The 17,477-nt window shown below is 42.3% G+C and overlaps 1 long non-coding RNA gene across 1 annotated transcript; it reads right to left on the reverse strand.

The window, feature by feature from the left end:
* Positions 1–975: 975 nt before the first annotated feature.
* Positions 976–16,533, reverse strand: LOC141560232 (uncharacterized). Its single transcript, XR_012487663.1, has 3 exons — positions 15,808–16,533; positions 3,199–3,318; positions 976–1,151 (listed from the first exon to the last, which is right to left on the reverse strand). It is a non-coding gene; the product is annotated as an uncharacterized LOC141560232 (long non-coding RNA).
* Positions 16,534–17,477: the final 944 nt, after the last annotated feature.

Consider the following 17,477-nt stretch of genomic DNA (forward strand, 5'->3'; position numbering starts at 1 on the left):
AATAGGTTCATTTCTTTCCTAAATATTCTGGGACATCTTCCTAGTTTCCTGTACCTTATAAGGGTTTCACATATAAATTATGGGTCTGCATTGGTAAACCAATGAATTTACAGGTCTGGACCAAATTAAGAAAATTTACAAAACAGTCCCCCCCCCCACAAAAAACCCTATGAAGCATACAGTACAAATATTTGCCTCCTCATCTTCATGATGGAGAGACAAATGGACTCTGCGTGGGCAAAGTGACTCCACTGTGGTCACCTCGCTCCTAAATGTTTAAGGCAGGATTTGAATGAACCTAACTTCCTTTTTTTTTTGAACCCAACTTTCTTGACTCACACCCAGAAGTCTCTCCACTGTGCTACCCTATTTTTTATGTCTAGTAATGGTGCCATGCATTTTTTATAATTTTTTTCAGTGTGGTACAATGAATGAAAAGAGTTTTGGTTCTGGAACAGGAATGTGCTGAAAAATATTTAACAACCAGATCTGGAAAACATGTAAGCAGAACAAATAATCTGCATTATTAACACTTTTCTCATCCCTTTCTTAATCTAGATAATTGACCAAATGAAAAATTAAGATCTGATTTGTAGACCGCCATTTTCTGGGATAGAAATGTTCACATTGAAAGTTTAACTTTTGGCTCTTTTTGGGTGGGTTTCTGAGCACCCTGGGGTCTGGAGTCAGACACCCTTGAGTTCAGACCCCTCCTCGTTTACTCCCATGTGACCTTGGCCCTATAACTTACCCTTATAGGGTCTCAGTTTCTTCATCTCTAAAATGAGAGAGAGGAAGGGTCTCTGAGATCCATTTATGGTCTAGAGGGATGACCCACAAAGAGGATCTCACCTTTTTCTTTTCTTTTCTTTTAAAATAATACACAGCATGACCTCTGAATGGACAGAGGAAGTGATAGCTTGAATATAGCCAACTCCTTCTCCAGTTGGAATAAGGAAGAGAAAGAAGTTCAAATAAAGTTCACTGCTTTGTTATGTTTTTTCCTTCCAAATAACCATTCCTCCTATTCCCCAGGGAGGAACCCAAAGCTTCCCACCAACCCCAAAGGGTCACAAGTTTGCTTTCCATAGTAGACCACTGCTGATAATCGGGAGACTTTTGGCTCCTCGGATGCCATTTCTTCTTCTACCCTTGAAGCAAAAAAGAGAAAGAACAGAGTAAGATAAATAAAAACGAGATCACAGAGGAGATCTAGGAAGAAGTTTAGTTCGTGTTGATCGAGCATGTGTGAAAGCAGGCAGGGAAGGGATGGAAAGAGAAAGGGAGGCACAGAATGGATGACCAATACCCTTTGCCTTAGCTCCTATGGCTGCTGCCCAGGGAGCCTCTGGGAAGACAGTGGATTTCTTAGTAGGGCCCAGGGAGTGGGTCTGGAAACCGATTTGAATAAATATGTTGATAAGTGACTTTCATTCTAGTTGGTTTCTTTGGAATTTTAATGCATTTTATTTTAGGCATTTACATCCATAAGTTTTATGGGTGAAAGATCCATCGGAGGAGGGGCCGGACAAGATCTAATAGGGTCCAGGACACAAAACAATTAAGAGGATCTGAGTGGAAGAGGAGAAGCTGAGGAAAGCAAGACTAGCTACCTTTTTCTTTTCTTTTCTTTTAAAATAATACATTATGGAAATGCTTATTTTATTCCATAAATTAACAAATTAAAGAAAGAAAGAACAAGACTAGTTCAGGAAAGCTGCTTAGAATAGGCTCTCAGGCAGAGCTAGTGGAGGTCCCCCCACCTTTCCTCTGACTCCCCGCTTCCAATAGCACCTACATTGTCCAAATATTTCCACTTAAGTTTCTTACCTGGCCTGAAATTCCATCAATTAACAGGGAATTAAAGAGTATTAGTGTTTAGAGAGAGCCCAGGAAACACAGAGCATACATCTCTAGACTTTCAGAAAGAACTGAAGGAAAATCTTGTCTCAAATACCTGAGACTCTGGCAAGTCAATTTAGCCTCTCAGTCTCAGGGTTTTTTTAATCCATAAAATGGGGATAATTGTAGTACCTCCTTCCTAGGGACAGCAAATGAGATGATAGATAATGTGCTCAAAGTGCTACATATACAAACACGGGATATTTTCACTTGGCTTAGCAAGCATCTTCTTTTTAGAGATTAAGGTTGGGTCCTAAAAACGAGCTGAATTATAAGTGGGGTGGGGAGACTGGATAGAGGACCAGTAATAGTTCAAATATCCATGTGAATTACTTGACTTGGATTGGTTTCTTTTTCATACCAGCTTGGACCCTCTAGACTGTCTGTGAGCCCGGGCAAGGGGATGTCTATGTGTACAATGGGAGGTAGGAGATTATGGAAGAGAGAAAACATTTCTTTTCTCTTCTCTCTTTCTCCTCTGTCCTCTCTTTCTTTCCCCTTTTCCTTCCTCCTCCTCCTCTTCCATTCTTCTTCTATTTTTCTATTCTTTTTCATCCTCCTGATTCTTCTATAAGGAGACATTTATTCTCTTCATTCCCTCATCTTCCTCCATTCTCCTTCTTGAATTTCTCTCTCCCCTCCTGAACCACATACCTCACTATTTCCTGTTTGGCTTTAAGATGTCATCATAGCCTGATACCTGCTCTGGGTGTGGGTTCCCTCCCCCCCCACCCTCTCCTCTGTTATAGCTTCTTTTTATCCAATGCCTCCTCAATTAGGCTGTGAGTCCCTTTAGGGCAGGGCTTCCATGACGCCTTTCTTTGTCTGCTCAGTGACTATCACAGTCCCAGTACACAGTAGGTGCTTAACAAATGTGTGTTGACTGACTGATGTACCCTGAACTTCCTAAAATTCACCCTAGACCTTCCCTAGCCACTGACACTCATTCAACAGGGAGTGGTATGGGGGTATCTGGGCTTTAGGGATGTCACTGTAGCATTGAGCTGATGGTCCAGAGCAGGGAGAGAGACTTGAGGCTAGTGCATTACTGAGGGCCTTAGCTGGGGTTGTGGAAAGATGGAGACCTATCTGAGAGATGTTACTAGCAGGAAGCATAAAAAATACAAAAAAAATTTAAATTAGGAGTGTAGAAAGAAAAATTATTTAAATTTTTTTTAATTATGTGTAGAAAGCAAAGCAGACAGTAGTAATGGATGGTTTCTACTCTGCCTTCTTCTGTTTGTGTCATTTTGTTCTGTTAAAGACTAATATTTCCCATTTTCACTCCCCACTGACCTCGTTGCCTGGTGTCCTTTGTTTGCATCTTGAGGACACTGGGAGCCATACTGGAGAGAATGACCTTTTTCTAGCCCAAGGCAGGGATCGCAGGCGCCAGCCCACTTGTTGCAATGAAGTCTGCATGTTTAAGCACAGACATTTCAAACTATAGTCCAAGTTCGGATTATAACAGACTAACACCATTTAAAAAAATAATCTGTCTCCTAGGGAGGCGCTGGACAGTAATAGAGGAAAAGCTAGATTTTAGGTCCAGGTGACTGGACTACAGTGGTGATCGTGGGGATCATGGGATGTATGGAACGGGGGAGAAGAGAGGATGATTTCGGTTTTGGACGTGTTGGGGAAGACTTCCAAGGGAAGTCCCAGGAGGTGAGAATAGGAAGCAGTTGTCCAGAGGCCTCCATAGTAAAGCTCAGAGCTTTCTCCACGCAGCCACAGATGGGGACTCAGAAAGGGAGCTTACCCTCTCTTACCAGAACTCTTGGAGAAATGTACTTGCAACAAGGATTCTTAAACAAGATGTTCACTCAGTGGAATCGATAAGACAATGGTGACCTAGTTAATTGTTGAGTCCTCTAGTTCAGCATGATTGCCCTAGTGATAGGATGATTGGTTTATACTCAGTGTACTGTAACGATGGAATTATAATACAGCATTTAAACTGGGACAAACTCAGCCAGAGTCCGGCTCGAGAAGACGGAGGTCTGGAGACTGGAGCGCAAGCTCTCGGACTCGAGAGACACATTCCATCTTCATCAGCCTCTTGGTGGCTCTCCTGCTTCCTCCACTGAGACCAAGGCCCCTCTGAAGGGCCTCCAAAAGCTAGCCGGGCCCCAGTCAAGGAGACAGACTGCAAAGGAGACAGTAAAGACTTTTGGACTTTATCACTGGGTATTCTCCTGGTGATTACTCTGCTGAAATGAAGGCTGGTCCCAAGACATCCAGAAAGCTACCCAGAACACTACAAGGAAGGCCAATTGGTCTTTGTGTCCAGTCAGGAGAAGAGCTAATAGAGAGCCTGAATGAAAAAGGCACTGTCATTAACTACTGTAATGGGTAAGTAGGTGGTGCAGGGATCATCTTCCTGATCCAGCCTCAAATACTAGCTGTGTGATTGATCTTGGACAAGTCATTTAATCCTGCCTGCCTCAGTTTCCTCATCGGTAAAATGAGCAGGAGAAGGAACTGATCAACCACTCCAGTATCTCTGCCAAGAAAACCCCAAATAGGGTCCCAACTGATTGAAAACAGCCGAATGATAGCAATTACTTATGAACATCAAGAAAGATTTGATGTTTTGTTTCTTTTCTTTTGTTTATGCCGTTATCCATTATTTATTATAGGACACTCCTTAAAAACAGGTATGTGTGTGTTTATCCAATTATGCCCAGGGAGAATTGCCAAACTCATATTTTTATATTGAAAGCACAAGGTAATATGCTTAAAAGTATTTGAGAACAAAGTGTGTTAATCCTCTGAACAATGAACGCTCAAAATTCAGAGCCAAGCAGGATGTTTTAGAAGGAATTTATCATATTCAGAAGTCAGAAAATGGGTTACTTCCTTTATTCAGGCTTCTTCTTTTTACAAGAAAATGTATTCACCATATCTTGGATGACTCCTTCATTAACTGTCACTCCTTGGCTTGTCTCGTGGCATTTGTTCTTGCTTTCCAGGGGACACAGTATTCATTGTCCCAGTGATGGCTCCAAACATCCCTAAGCCTTAGAGTTTCCTCTGGATCTTTGTGCTGGGTGAGTTGGGTTTGGCCCGAAGCACCGGCCTGTTTGTTACAATAAGGTCTTCCTGCCATCTTGTTAGGGACACGTAGTCTGAATATCTTGGGCTCAAAGCAAAATACTCATCTTTGCCCTCCTCGATAATCATGAATGCTCCTAGATGTCCAGGGGTTATAGTAGAAAGAGCAGGGTCATGGGATCTGCATTTGAGTTCTGTCTTTGCCACTTACTATCTGTGTGCTCATGGGCAAGTTACTTAATCTCTCTCAACCTCATCTGTAAAATGAAAATAATAATAGTACCTCTCTTGGAAGCTTGGGAGGTTCAAATGAGGTAATATCTGGAATATCAGTATCTTTTCAATATCTTGAAGTGCTATAAGATGCTAGCTACCAGCTACGTGACCTTGGATAGATCACCACCTGGCCAAACCTTGGATCTCCATTTGTAAAATGAGAGAGTAGAAAATCCCCATGATCTCTTCCAGTTGTACATTAGTGATTAGTAAGATGAAAGAACCCATGGCTTCATTGATATGAGGATGTTCTGGAAAGGAACCTCCCTCTACCTGTAGAGATCCAAAATTGGTCCACGATATCTTGTGCTCTTGAGATGCCTTTGGTATTCTCCTGGCTTGCCTTTGTGTGTGTGATGAGGTTGTCAATGAGAACAGCATGGACTCTGTTAGAGTTCACCTCATTCCTGACAACGGCTGTACCACAACAGTTCTGTCTGAGGATGGAGGACAGCTCTGTCCCCAATGCTTGACTGCTTCCCATAAGTCTACAGCAAAATATCAATATTTTGACCAAAATATCACAAACATCACTAGGCGGTCAGACTAGATGGTCCGTAAGGTCCTTTGCAGCACAGCATACTAAGCAAAAAAGGATTTCAGCCCTATATTCCTCACTTGCCTTTCTGTGGATGTGGGATTCCTTCCTCCCTAGCCTCTGTCTGGTGAGAGTTGTGGGGCAGATGTTTCTAGGAGGTAGAAAGAAGGAAGAGAGTCACCTATACCCTCTTCTGACAGAGAATGATGTATTTGGGGCATCCTGAAGTAGAACTTTCGATGTATTCTCCCATAGGAATATTGTTACTTTTGTAGCCTCGGTAGTCCTAGTAAGATCATAGCATCCTAGATTTCAAGATGGATATTAGAGGCAGTCGAGTCCCCCTCCTTTCACTTACAGATGAGGATGCTAAGACCCAAAGAAGTGACCTATCTTGCCCAATATCACAAAGTAGGCTAGGATTCAACCCCAGGCTTCTGATTTGAAATCCAAATTTTCCCCTCATCAGGTCATGTTGGGAACCATGATTTCATCCATGGGATCATTTCCTCCTCTGGCAATAATCACAGTCCAGTTGATGAGAGTTAGGAAAGGGGGAATCCCTTTTGGTTTGACGCAAGTATAGTCTAGTGATGGTGCAGAGTCCCCTGTAAAGGAATTTATATATCTATAGATTGATAAAAAAAAAAAAAAAAGGTTTATTGTAGGAGTTTGGAAGTAAGAGTAAAAGGTAGAAAGACGCCAGGGCCAGAGGTGGTCGCCGGGCGGAGAGGAACCCTTACATGGCCAGAAGGATACCATGTTTGGGGGGCTCCTGCAAAGAGTGGATTTCCAGGGTTCCCCTTTTTATAATCTTGAAGGTGGGTGGAGTCCCAGGCTCCTGGCTGGTTTAGGCCAAGGTTAGCAGTGAATAGAATTCAATGGGTTTTTAGATAAGGAAGAAGCTGTTTGTGGGGGTTGGGGAAACATGAGCAGATAGTGGGGGCTGGGAAAGCCAGGATATCATTGGAATTAAAAAAGGGTGCTTTTTGACCAGGATTTGTAAATCAAAAGATCCTAGCTTCTTCAGCCATGGCGGGTTGGAAATCAGAAAGGAATTTTAAAGGAACCTCCACCTCTATCACAGTCACATTTTCTCAGCTGGAATATGCTTCTGCCTGTACTCTCATAAATCTTCCCTAGAGGAAAGCCCCCTGTTCAATGAACAGAAATCCTTTCTTTCTTTCTTGTAAAAATTGTTATTGTTATTGTAGGAGGCTTATAAGATGCAGATTGAAGAAAGAAAAACCAAATCATCATATTTGCTACAACTATGTATATGATAAGTATAGAATCTAGAAAAGATTCCAAAAAATAAATGAATTTTAAAAAAAATTCCACTGGTAATTTATTTATTTATTTCCCCCCCCCCCCCCACATACACACACACATCACTGGTAATCTTGAAAGAAATGGTTTTATTACTACTGTTATAAGCTAATTTTAACTTAAAAATTTTTAAGCACATTTGAAATATTTGTATATGCTTGATATTTAAATTTATTTTAGTAGTTTAAACAATGAGAGATCTATGCAAGTGAATAAGCTTCCTTAGGAAAATGTAGATTCTTCTTTCTTAGAGATCTTCAAGTTAAGACTAGATGACTACTTGTTGAAAATGTAGGATGAAGCACTGGGTTCTGGGAGAGTGGTTCAATATGTGAAAAACTCACCAAAGTCCACAAGGAGACCTTTACTGTCATTAAAAGGTACATGGGTTAATCAAAATGATTAAGCAAGGGACTGTTAGCGAAGGGAAGTCATTTAAAGGTCAGATGGGAAGTGAAGCAGGGTCTGGGGCAATTAGGAGGAGTTAAGGAGGGTCTTAGTGGAGAAAAATTTCACATGTGTATCATGTTCCCTGGGTCAGTCCATCTGTATTTCCACTTTCTTGACCTGTTCTCTAAATCTTGCCATTTCTACCTCCATCATCCTTTCCCATCTGACTCTTGCTCCCATTCCCACATCCACCTGCCCCAGGCTCTTCATTTGATTACCCAGATTAGTGCAACCAGTCTCCTAATTATTCTCCCATCCTGAAGTCTTTTCTTATTTCCATCCATCCTACTCACTTCTGGAAATCATTCTCCTTAAGGAAAGAGCTGAGCAGATGGTTCTTGTCAATGGTCAGAAGAATAAAATACAAACTCTTATGTTGAGATTTTAAATCCCTACACCCACCTACCTTTCCAGTCTCAGTAGACACTATTTCTCCCACACTCTGTCTTTTAGCAAAGTTAGCTTTCTCTCTGTTCAGCACTAATTCAATCCCACTTAGCACATGCACATTAAGGGTCCAATATATACAAAACATCATAGTATGCATGGGAGCCACACAGATGAAATAAGAAACTCTAGCAGCTTTTCAGGGAGACTTGCCTGAATGGCTACAATACAAGATAAAGCAAATGAAGAGAAGTGTATGGGGAAGGTTGACAATTGTATGAGAACTTGAAGGGGAGAGATCACTCCACCAAATAGAAGAAGTCAGGGAAGGCTTTCTGGAGGAGGTGGCCCCTGGCTGGCCTTGAAGAAAGGGAAAATTCAACAGGTGAAGTTGTATGTATCAAGCCAGAGTTAGTGCCCTGGAATGCCCTGCCATCAGTCACCAGTGGGGCTGGATGGGATTCTCTAACTGGAGGGTTCTGGGTAAAATAATGGCACTGAGGAAGTGTGGTACAGAAAAGAGCTCTGAGGTCAGAAGATCAGGGTGTGAATCCTATAATTTCTAACACTTGCAAGTGGGTCTAGACAGCCCCTGTGATCTCTTCTAGCACAAAATCTATGCTCCTGTGATTAAAAGTAATTTAAAAAGATGAAGGAGGGTTTGAAAGGCTCACTTTTGTCCCTTGGAACCTCCAATTCTTGTCAAGCCTAGCTCAACTTACTGGAACAGGTCACTACTTTTCAGATTTCCCAGATTTTGATGTCCCTCAATCCCCAAAAGACTTTATTTTGTATTTGTTTATCTCTGTATTGTTTCCTCTGGTTGTAAGTTAGCTCCTTGAGAGTAGCATCTATTTCCTTTTTGTCCTTGTATCTTTAGTAATCAGCACAGTTCCTGGCTTAGAATAGGTAAGCACTTACCAAAGGCTGTTGGATCAAGTTACATTTTTTCTTTATACTTTGGAAATAACACCTAAATATCGCCTTGGAGAATTCCCAAGATTCTGCATAAATATTTTATTTTTGAATTATATTTTTAGTTTTGAACGCCAGTGGATGATAGCTCTTGCCATACTCCCAGGCAGCTACCTGACTGAGAGATTCCCATGTTGTGAAAGCCCAGGAGTCCTTGGGGCAGCTAGACCACTTTGCTCCATGGAAAAGAAAAGATCTTTCTGGTGCTGACTTTGCGTGTAAGATCGCTCCATGGACCACAGAGGCCTTTTCCTTATTTCTTGCCTCCATCTCCTTAAGGCCTGCTGTGGCTGGACCCTGACTGGAGCACATTTGCATTAGGATGGGTTCTGGATTTCACACGCAAAGGGTGGAAGAACCTGGTTGACATGAAGCCAGCCACAGGGATAACTTAGGTCTAGAGATAAAGGGTAGACTAATCCTCTCTCGAGGTCCTCTCTAGCCACAAGATCCTATAATTAAAAAGTAGGAAAATAATTGCTCTGAGAAAAGGTTAAAGGAACTAAGTTTGTAGTTCTGCCCCAAGCTCAAAAAGTCCCTGAATCCAAATGTCATCAATTAGCAATGGAACATTTTTGTTCTGGTGGAAGAGGAAAAAATGCCATGGATGAGTTAAAGTTTAACTTTAGCATCGCTAATTAATTAATTGCTTAAGATCCCACAATCCCTGAGAGGCTGACATTTTTACTATAGAGAAATAAGGATCATCTGCATATATCTACATCTCTACAAACCTATCAGCTACCTTTATCTTTCCATTCACTGGAATGAAATGGTTTCTCAAAAGTTCTATATGTACCAAAATAGTTATAGTGGAACTTTTTTGTGGCTGCCAAGAAGAAAAAAGGAAAGGAAGCAGTAGGCTTACAATGGAAACCAAAAGAAGATTCCAACCAAGCTATTTTTGTTATTGTTCAGCCATCTCCACAGTGTCTGCTTCTTCTTGACCCCATTTGGGGTTTTCTGGCAAAGATATTGGGGGTCTGCTATTTCCTTCTCAATTCTTTTTAGAGATGAGGAAACTGAGGCAGACAGTGACTCACCCAGGATCAAACAGTTAGGAAGTGTCCAAGGTTGGATTTGAGGAGCATGAATCTTCTTGACTCCAGATCTGGCACTCCATCCACCGTACCACCTAGCTGCCCCAAATAACGCCATACATTAAGAATTATAATGTTAGCCGCAGAGAAGAGAGGAAGAACGCCTCTAGCTTTTTAGGAACAGGAGTGGGCTATGTTACCTATGGAAGGTTGCCTAAACTGTCCAACAGCCCCTCTGCTGCTTGGTTTGGTTTAATTAGTTTTCTTTGTAGAGAGGACCCATTGTGTATGGATTATGGTCTGATATGTTTGGAAAAGATTGTTCTATAAATGCAACAATCGTCAAACTTATGTTAAAAATAAAAATTAAGTTTATTTTAAAAATCTCTCTAAAACTAACTTTTCTACTGACACTTTGGATCCTTCCCATCCGCTCTGGGAAATAACTCCTGCCATTATTCTCTCCATGTCTGGCACTATCAGTTTCTTGGTTTTCACCAGGATTCATCATTTCCACCTTCCAACATGCCCTTTTCTCTCAGTTACTCCAAACTCTTCACTTGACCGTGACATTTCTACTTTTAATATGTTCAATCTTTGTTTCCTTTCCCTAAGAAATTGAGTGGATGGTCTCCATCATCGCCTCTATTTCCTTTCCACCTGTTTCTTGTAATCAGGATTCAGTTCCTGCCACTGTTCTTTGGAACAGCTTCTTTTCTTCCAATTATCTATTTTCTTTGCCTCCATAATACGACACTTTCCTTGTTTTCCTCCCTCTTTAAACGTTCCATACAGGTCTTCTTTCAACTTCTAATTGTGGATTTCTATTCTAGGCTTTTTGCTTTTTTTCCTCTTTATAAGAGGTAGTGTGGTTTAGTTACAAGACTTCTAGATGAACAAAAAAGGAGTAAAGTCTCTTTCTTAATCATGGTAGGGAGATAACATTTCTCTCCTATTCAATAAATAGAAGTATTAGAAATTTGGAATAAAGAAGATTGAAACTTTTGGCAACTCATTTTTCTCCTATTCAATCAATAGAAGGATTAGATAACTGGAGTCAAAAAGATCAAGACTTTTGGCAACTCACTCTCTGCCTTGATTTCCTTATCTATAAAATACAATAAAAAGAGGGATGCTATGGAATGCTATGAGGTTCAAATGAGATAATTATGCGAGGGCTTTCCAAGCCTCAAAGTGCTAGATGATAATAATAATTATTCTTATTATCGCCCCTTCCTCTAGGAGTTCCATTCACTACCAAGATTTCGATCGCCACATCTGTGTGGATGTCTCTTAAGTCTGTGTTCCTAATCCTAAACTTTCGTCCCGTGTTTCTAGGATTATACAGGACAGTTCTTATCTTCTTACTTCTACTGAACACGTTTAAAAGTAATCATCATTTTCTCCCACAAAATGGCTCCTCTTTTCTTGCTACCCCAATTCTGTTAGCATCCTTACTAATCTTCTAAGAGTCTTAATTTTCAATCCTGATTTTTTTTCTGATTTTTCCCTCTTTCCTTCATTGCTCCCTTCATCAGTCTTCAAGGTTCTTTTTTTATTGCATCCTTAACAACTCCACCCCTTCCGAATCTCCTTTCCTTTAACATTCCTGTTGTTATTAGCCTGGCCAAGGACCTGACTGATCACCTCCCAGTTAGATGACCACACCTGCCTCCCAGTGGGTTTCCCTGACTCTGGTCTCCTCCTGTACCAATCGGTCCTGCGTGCCCCTGCCAAAGAATCTTCCAGAAACACTTCTCTCGTCTTGTTCCGGTTTCCGAGAAGAAAAGAAGTGTCAGAGGCTCCGCTGATACACTTTACTGGCTAGGAGAGAGGTAGCTCTTTGCAGATTCAGCAAGGCTGATGTGTCCTTTTTCTACAGTGGGCAGCCAAGAAAAGGTAAACATTCTGTCACATCACACTTACCAACATTATGAATAAGCATTATGTACAGTGCTGTGTACAGTGTTCTCTTGGTTCTATTTACTTCATTTAGCACTTGATCCATCAATTCTTGCTCTTTTGTGTATGTTAAGTGAATTGCATCTAAGACTGCAGAACTTGTTACAGCTCTGGTCCTGTCCCCCACTAAGTAATGACCCCTGTGATATGAAACAATCACTTAAGAACTGTTTCCACAGGACTCGGATTGTCCCTTGCTCATGGCCTTGTCATGGGAGACCCCTCAGGCCCTGACGCTGATTGATTGTAATCCATCTTCCCCCTTCCTTCCCACTCATGATTCCTTTTCTGCAATAATAGGAGTCAGTCTCTGGCCCAAGAGGGCTTCCACTTTACAAACTGTATTCCTCACTCTGAAAGGGATTAATTAAACTGCTTATTGATCTCTAAAACTTGTCTCTGGGTCGGCTTTGTGCGGCTGAAGCTATTCACAATTTAGAGACCAACACAGACAAATTCAGTGAACATTAATTAGTGGCAGCAGTTTTAAGGGGCAGATGGGGGAAGAGAAGCCTTGTTGTATATGGAGGAAGGGAATAGGTGCCATTGGATCTTTTTTCCAGAATCCCAACTTGCCTGTCTGTCTAGTTCAACTTTTATCAGGTCCAGCCTTTGAATCTAGCCCTTTATTGCAAGGAATGTTCCAGGGATCCTTTTCTTGATCTGGATCACTTTGTTTTGTTTTTTTCAATGGATTACTCTTTTGAGTGCTTTTTTTCTCTTTGATAAATGCATGTCTGGCTATCGATGTGAGGATTTATTTTCTATATTCAATAAATTTTGTTTGTATAAGAATTGTTTATTCAGTTGGTTTATGTGCTATTGAAACAGGTTGAAAATAAGTTTTATTGTCCTTTTGGTTAGAATTGTAGAATATTTACTTGTATAATTTAAGTGGATTGCTAGAACAGTGTGAATCATTTATATTTCCATATCTGTATTGTCGTTTCCCTTTACAGAGGACTTATATTTGCGTATTGTGTGTTCTTGTTAATTAAGTGGCATTATTATTTGTGAGTGTTCACCTTTAAAACAGAACAGATAAGTGGTAAAGGCAAAAGAAGATTGAGGTGGTTCTCATCAACTCTTCTTCAGAGCAAGCATGTGCCTTTTAAATGTATAAGAAATATGGTTGTGCTTACATGAACTGATGCTAAGTGAAATGAGTAGAACCAAGAGAACATTATACAAGGCAACAATAAGATGATGTGATGATCTACTCTGATGGATGTGACTCTCAGTAATGAGATGATCTAGGCCAATTGTAACGGCCTTGTGATGGAGAGAGCCATCTGCAACCAGAGAAAGAACGATGGGAACTGAATGTAAATAGTATTTTTGGTTGCTTCCTTTTTGTTTTCTTTCTTATTTCCCCCCCTTTTTTTTGATCTAATGTTTCTTGTGCAGCATGATAAATTTATATATAAGATATAAATAAATAGATGTGTTTAACCTACATTAGATTACTTGCTGTCTAAAGAGTTGGAGGAAGGGAGGGAGAAAAATTTGGAGAACAGGATTTTGCAAGGCTGAATGTTGAAAATTATCTTTGCATGGATTTTGAAAATAGAAAGCTATTATTGAAAATTAAAAAAGATATGGTCCTGACTTTCCCTCCTGCTGCCAGGATGAGGTTGATTTGCTTAGCACCAACCCCCAAACTTTGCTGGCCTCATTAGGGAAGCTTTGATAAGATCAAATTAGAGTATTTAAGGCAGAAACTCAGCCTCTTGATGGGACAGCTAAAGTAAATGGTATTCAGAGGTAAAGGAAAGAGCATAAGTCTGAATTAGAAAGCTATTCTCTCCCACTGGATTTACTCATTTCTGAGAAAGGAGGCAAGGCACTTGGTGTACTGACACAGAAAGATGGTGAACACTTTTGGCCCGTGGGATACTATAGTAAAACTTTGGACAGCGCTGCTAAAGATTCCCAGGCTGCCTTGGAACAGGGGTCTCTGCTACTGGGGACATTTGTCTTGATTCTCCATTAATTCTCCCCATGTCGATGAAATATTCCTGAATCCACACCCTACTGGGCATCTGCTCTCTGGCAGGCTAGCCAGTCTGGAAGTGCCTTTGATATCCAAGTCTAACCTGACCATCGATCCTGTCTCTCCCTGAGGTGGAAAGGGAGGGTGAGACTTTAGACCAGGGCTGTGTGATTTAGTTGGACGTTTTGCCGTCTCCCCGGGAGGACCTGAAGGCAACCCCCTTAGACGGAGCAGAGTTTGGTCCACTGATGGATCCCGCCTCTGAAATGAGGAAGAGATTTGGCTGCTGCTTATGGGATCACCACCGCCACAGAAGTGGTTGAAGCTTCATCATTGCCATATCTATTCAGCACAACAAGCTGAACTCAAGGCAGCAGCAGGTGCTCGTGGATTAGGAAAAGGAAAAGGAAAAAGGAATCATATTTACACTGATAGCAAGTATCCGTGGCTCATGATTTGGAGGGGCCATGGGAACCTCGGGGCTTCCTCTCCTCCTCGGGACACTCCATTAAAAATCAAAAAACAGGGGCAGCTAGGGGGCGCAGTGGATAGAGCACCAGCCCTGAATTCAGGAGGACCCGAGTTCAAATCTGAACTCAGACACTTAACACTTCCTAGCTGTGTGACCCTGGGCAAGTCACTTAACCCCAGCCTCAGGGAAAAAAAAAATCAAAAAAGAAATTTTCCATTTATCAGACAGTTGACTGCTTCCCCAGGCTGTAGCAGTAATTAAAATTCCAGGGCCAGTTAAGAAAACAGTATTCATGCCAGTGGAAATGACTCTGCTGACCAAGCAGCTAAAAGCACAATTTTAACCAAATTCCTAATTCCTGAAGACCCAGTTCCTGCAGCAGAAATCCCATGAACTTTCACTCTGAAAGCATAGTCCTGAGACCTGCCTGAGAATAGATGCTACAGGCAGAAGAGAATCACAAAGCAAGAAAAGCTTCAACTTGACAAGACTAGAGGACTATGGGTTGGCCCAAGTGGACTTGTAGTACTCCTGAAGGACTTGTCCTTCCTTATGATGGAACAGCTTCATTCATTCAGCCATTGGGGACCTGACAAGTGGGGGGAACCAGCCTGAGGGTTTTCACGGAGGGCTGTCACTGACTCTGAGATGGGTCCCACCTGCCCCCAGCACACAGCGTCCAGGCCCCTGAAGCCGGCTCATAGGCAGTTTTCCGTCCCGGACGCGCCCTTTGAAACCACAGAGATGGACTTCATTCACTTGCCACCCGGCCATGGTTACAAATATGCTTTGGTTACAGTCTGTACATTTTCCCAATGGGTAAAAGTGTTCCCCTCTCATACTGCCACAGCCTTTGGGCTAGCAAAAATCCACTCAGAAAAAACCGTTCCCTTATGGGAGGCTTTCTAAAGAAATACACAGTGATGGAGGCCCCCCTTTTATAGGGGCTTCATTAGCTAAGCTGCTTTCATGCTGGCCAATCACTCAACGTTTCCATTGTGTCTGTCAGCCCCAGACTTCAGGGATGATGGAAAGAGTTGATGGGATACTTAAAGCTTCTGTTGCTAAGTTCTCTGAAGAGCTTGACCCAAAGTCCTTCCTAGGGGCCATTTGGTGCCCGTAAGCTCAGTTAAGAGAGCAACAGGACACCAATGATGTGGGAGGGATACACAGCAACTAAAGACTCCCTCCTTTTGGTGGGCTCAGACTTACCACCTTGTCTCATAGTCCCATTCTTTAGGAATCTCAACTGAGGCTCAGCCCTTAATCCAACCAGGTGATCAGGTCTACAGGAAACACCATTCCTGAAGCCCTTCTCGAGCCATGGTGGAGCAGCAGTCCCGCTCACCACCCCCATTGCAGCCAAACTCCAGTGAGCAGAGTCCGGGATCCACCTGTCTCATCTTAAAGGGAAGGTGCCCCTTACCTGGCCTGCAGAACCAGCAGATGACCTGACCTCGAAAATCAAACAGGGTCCGAAGCATTCGGCACCCAAGTAAATAGCTGTTCCCAGGATGAGACGTCTTGGGTACAAATGGACGTGGCTTGAGGTGTGCAGTTTCTCCCTTGCACTACAGCAGTCTCTGACCTCTCGTTTTCCTCTGGCCGGCTCCCGTGGCCATAGATTTTCCTGAACAGATCTAGGGTATTTTATAACTTGGATGTCTGCCCTAACAAATCAGGTATCGGCCCTCTGACCTTTGTCCACAATAAAGGCAACTGTAAGGGCAGCCATTCATTTCTGGGCTGATGTGGGAATCCCAGAAAGGCTTCTTGCTCAGCTCCTACACTTGGAGGCTATACCCCTGGAGCTTTACTCGCCACTTGGGTTTCTCCTTCCAGTACCTGTCCCTCTGTGGCTGAATTGCCTCCCCGCACAGGACTGTCTGTATCCCAGCCTTCCTTCTTTCTGGGAAGGCCCCTGTGCTCTTGTCTACACTAAGCCCAAGTGGAACCTATTTCCAGGGACTCTGCTGGAGTTCCCCTCTGGTTAAGCTGTCCTTCCATCAGCAATCAGGCTTGCTTTCCTGCCCCCACGGCCTTGTTGACATCTGTCACATCACTGTCTGTAGCCACCCATGGCCCGCGGTAACCACTGGTGACAGCAGAACTAACCATGGGCCTGGAGCCTGTGGAGAAATTCCAAGTGCAAGCTGATGCTCTTGCTCTCATGGAATTGTGAAACAGGAGGGTTCTAGATGCCCTAATAGCCGTGGGTGGGGGAGCAGCCTCCTCATTGGAGAGCAATGCTGTTTCTATGTCAACTAATTATCTCAAATACAGAAAGATCCTAGCTCTCTAAACAAGCAAGCAGAACATCGATGGAACGGAGTCAGGACATTCTGAAGCGCGTCTCCCCCTCGCCTTCCTCCAGTCTACTTTCCTGGTTGCTTAGAAACTTTGGCAGCATTCCCCATTTTGCCCTTTCTGGTCTGATGTTTATCTTCCTTATTTTCTTTGTCCATCTACCTTGGCATTTACTTTGTAACTCATTTATTTTTACACAAAATCAAAATCGTGTCTCGGGTGAATGCTCCTCATCGATCTGCAGGGTCATTCTGACCTTTTAATTTATTATCGGTAAATGTTTGACTCGTATATCTATTTTATATGCCTCTGTCCCCAGGATCCCATAAAAACTTCTCAGGTGAAAAGGAGCTTTGAGTGGAAGGAGTTTAAGAAGCCCTGATCTAATCCATCTCTTTTATTCCTCAAATAAGGAAACAGAGTCTCAAAGATGTCAAGTGGCTTCCTGAAGTGGAGTAAAAAGTAGCAGAGCAAAGATTCAAATCTGGTTGCCCTCCAAGACTAGAGCTTATTCTACTACACCAATGGGAACTTGCAGTGATGTCTCTATCCTTATGGAGGAGGGCATAAAAGATATGTTTTTAAGATGTTCAGATGGCACAACTTTAAATGAGGTAGCTAATGCTTGGATGATAAATCAGAATACAGAAAGACATTTTTATAGTGGAGATCAAGGGTCAATAAACCGTATAACAGGCAGGGGTGGATGTGGCCTCCAGACCATGGTTCACTAATCCCTAGTCTAGAATGATGACTTCAAACCAAGGTGAAATTGAATAAATCAACAAA

The sequence above is a fragment of the Sminthopsis crassicaudata genome, chromosome 3 (assembly GCF_048593235.1).
Source record: "Sminthopsis crassicaudata isolate SCR6 chromosome 3, ASM4859323v1, whole genome shotgun sequence".
Taxonomy (NCBI): Eukaryota; Metazoa; Chordata; class Mammalia; order Dasyuromorphia; family Dasyuridae; genus Sminthopsis; species Sminthopsis crassicaudata.